The sequence below is a fragment of the Scophthalmus maximus genome, chromosome 18 (genome assembly GCF_022379125.1).
Source record: "Scophthalmus maximus strain ysfricsl-2021 chromosome 18, ASM2237912v1, whole genome shotgun sequence".
Lineage (NCBI taxonomy): Eukaryota > Metazoa > Chordata > Actinopteri > Pleuronectiformes > Scophthalmidae > Scophthalmus > Scophthalmus maximus.
The window spans coordinates 17,169,802-17,173,456 of NC_061532.1; the positions used below are offsets into that span (position 1 = coordinate 17,169,802).

Here is a 3,655-nt window from a genome sequence, read left to right on the forward strand (position 1 = left end):
ACGTTAAGTTTAAATAAGTGCAGTTTACATCTTGTTTAGTACTGTCGCTTTAGATGATGAGAAGATGTGACAAAACTGTGGAATCAGTATTTTTGATTTTACCTCCTATTTTTTCTTTTTACACCGTATTTCCTTGGAAGTCGATCCAAGAAAAGCGAATGGGCCTCAGACGACAGCGTGTATGAATCATGAAGAGTGTGACGTCATATACAGCAGAGGGGGATTAGCTCAAATGGTAGAGCGCTCGCTTAGCATGCGAGAGGTAGCGGGATCGATGCCCGCATCCTCCAATACGAATTCATTTAGTTACTGCAATATTTATTTGGCATTGACTGCATGGAAAACTTTATCCATCCCGCTCGGGGAAATTCACAGTATCACACAGGGCGGCAGAAAATACAGGAACAAACTGTTTTTAAAATACTATGTTCATATATAATGCAAAAGCAATGTGCAGTGGGTTTAAAATAATACATATTATTATTATTATTATTTATCATGCATAATTATATATGTATTTCACGGAAATATACTATACATGGAATGGTACTGAATAAAGAGCATTACATAAAATATTGTCATTATGGAGTTTGAATGTTTATTACACTTCAATCAATCAATTTGACTTTATTTAAATAGCACTTCAAACGAACAAAATGTAACACAAGGTAAAAATAAAGAAAAATGTTAAAAATAACCCCCCACTCATTCACTTACAAGCACACAAGCCTCAATGAGGAAACACCAGAGGCAGATCATTAAAAAAAAATCAAGAGCGACTGATTTAATCCTAGCGGATTACGTATTGTTTATGACGTCATCTCACCCATATATCGAGGGGGATTAGCTCAAATGGTAGAGCGCTCGCTTAGCATGCGAGAGGTAGCGGGATCGATGCCCGCATCCTCCAGTGAAGTCTTTATACTGAGATTCAACACAATTGCACACGAATACAAGGGACACTTATTGGAACTTGTAAACAACTCTCTTACAACTTCGCTTAAGAAGATTTTCCTCTACATTCAACAGCTACAGATGCTCCACAGGTTCACTCCTTTAGTCACTGTCAAACAAACTCATTCCTGCTGGTCAGAATTTAAATCAGCATTTTCTGTTTCTCTGCCTAACATCGTGGTGTTGATGTGTTGATCAAAACCAATAAACGGCAAATACATTATACACATTTAGTGTCGAAAACATCATAAATCACGCACTTTTACTTGAAGCTGCAGCAGGAGAAGCGGCCCCCGTCACCTCTGCAACCACTGCTGTTGAATGACCACCAGGGGGCGCCGCAGGAGCACAAAACAAGACACCAAGGCACATCAGAAAACATTGTATCGTGATCAAACAAGACGAATAAGAATGTAAATGGCTACCACACACATCCGTTCCCTTTGATAGCGGTGCCCGACGAGGGATAGTCTCTGTAACCCTGTCGAATCACATCTCGGCATTTTTTTTCGACAGCGGAGGACTGTAGTGGTGACGTCAGACATCTTTAGGTCGTTGGATCAAATCCGGCTCGAAGGAGAAATATTCTTTTGCACTTTTAGAAAATCGCAACTGTTGAAATTTAGAAGATATACACGTGTGACGGTCTAATTGGACGAAAAGAGTCCAATTAGACCGTCTGTCCAATCAAGTCTCATCGTGCCGTCTTTTGACAGCCAATCAGTAAGCTCCTTTTCCATCTTTTCACCAGCCAATCGGAGTGTCCGCTCTCCAAAAATCCAGCGCAGCTGCAGAAGCGAACCAAGATTGTGATTCTTTTTAAAAAAAAATATTCACAGTATTGCTAGTTCTCGATTGACACAATTTCAGATTGAAAATATAAATATCAAAGTAGCGTAAAATAAAAGATATGAATATGTTTACATACACACTTTCAAATACACATGTATACACACGTATATACATGTGTGTATATATATATATATATATATATACTGAGGATTTCCTCATGCAATTCCTGAATTTTGTGTTGCAACAGGAAAACAAACCCAGCTGTTGAAAGTCAGAGCAGAGTGTGACAAGAGACTATAACCCTCAGTATGTCAGACCAGTGTTGACTCATCCATGAATAAATTATCCTGAATGATTCGGGGCAAACACAAGAAAAACACATTTTCCTTTATTTAAAAACTTTCGAGAGCAACTGACAAAATCATTACATATTACGTATGTGTCAATGATGTCATGTGAATGACATATATAGGGGGATTAGCTCAAATGGTAGAGCGCTCGCTTAGCATGCGAGAGGTAGCGGGATCGATGCCCGCATCCTCCATTCTCCTTTCTCTTACAACACAAGACACCATTGTATACACTGACAAAATGGAGCAGCCTTAACATCAAAGTCTTCTCATTCGTCCGCTATGCTAGGGAAAAAAGTGGATGATACGCTCTGCCCATTGAAAAATAATGAGACTCCGCTTCAATACTACAGTAACTATTACAGCTGAATAGAAGTGTTCAATCCGATTTTATTCATATAGTACTTTTCATACATACAAAATGTAACACACATTGATTCAGATTAATGAGGAAACACTAGAGTCAAAATCATTGAAAAACTTTCAAGACCGAGTGACTAAACTTTCATCAAGCCATTCATCGTGGGGGATTAGCTCAAATGGTAGAGCCCTCGCTTAGCATGCGAGAGGTTGTGGGGTTGATGCCCGCATCCTCCAATTATTTGTTTCCTTCTGAGATTCCAACACATTGTAAGACACCATGGTATACTCTGACAACATGGAAGAAGTAGTACAGCTGAATAGAAGCCACCAGCATTTCAAAACACAAACCGACACCAATCCACTCTGCTAAACTTTGTCTAACCTCCGCGTTTTATTGTGTGGATTCGTTGCGCATAATCGGCTTACAACTTATTTTTTATTGTTATATTATTATCTATGGTTGACAGAGATGGTTTCATAATAAACGCTCTGCAGGTCAGAGCTGGGTGAAGAACAGCAGCTGACCTCGGTCTCCAGTACTTTTACTGTGGTGAGGGGCGACATCTAGTGGTGGTTTGTGCTCAGGAAATTTTGAATTAAAATGCTGTGTTTTTAATAGATAGATAGATAGATAGATAGAAAGATAGATAGATAGATAGATAGATAGAGAGAGATAGATGGATAGATGGATGGATAGATAGATGAATGGAATGATGGATAGATAGATAGATGGATAGATATCCCCAAAGAAGAAAATAATTTGAGACAATGTCTAAAAGTTGACACATGAAGAAAGTACAAAAATGCAAAAATATAAAATTCAGAGTTAAAGGAGACAAAATATCCGGACATTTTTTTCAGTGCCGAGAAATATGTTTAAATGTCGTCTAGAAATGTGTAAAAAAAAAACATTTTGCTGCTGATACTTGCAACTCACATACTTTGAAGTGAGGTTTTTTAATGCATTGCAGTGGAATTGTTTGGATGATGGATCTGATAACTATTGACAACGTCCAATTTATCAATGTGTATCATGTTCATAAAACGAATTCATGATATCTAATGAACCAAATCACAAGATACACACAAATAATCGGATTACTAACTTTTTCTTTTTTTTTTACCCAGAAGCCCCTCCCCTCTTGAGGTCAACAGCTCCTGGATGTAAATCGAGGCACTTTGTCGAAAGTGTGTCG

General features: G+C 38.3%; 3 non-coding genes across 3 annotated transcripts; all 3 read left to right on the plus strand.

Annotated features, from left to right (window-relative positions):
* Window positions 1–217: 217 nt before the first annotated feature.
* Window positions 218–290, plus strand: trnaa-agc. Its single transcript has one exon. It is a non-coding gene; the product is annotated as a tRNA-Ala (tRNA).
* A 547-nt stretch (window positions 291–837) lies between these two features.
* trnaa-agc lies at window positions 838–910 on the plus strand. The gene has a single exon. It is a non-coding gene; the product is annotated as a tRNA-Ala (tRNA).
* A 1,307-nt stretch (window positions 911–2,217) lies between these two features.
* Window positions 2,218–2,290, plus strand: trnaa-agc. Its single transcript has one exon. It is a non-coding gene; the product is annotated as a tRNA-Ala (tRNA).
* Window positions 2,291–3,655: the final 1,365 nt, after the last annotated feature.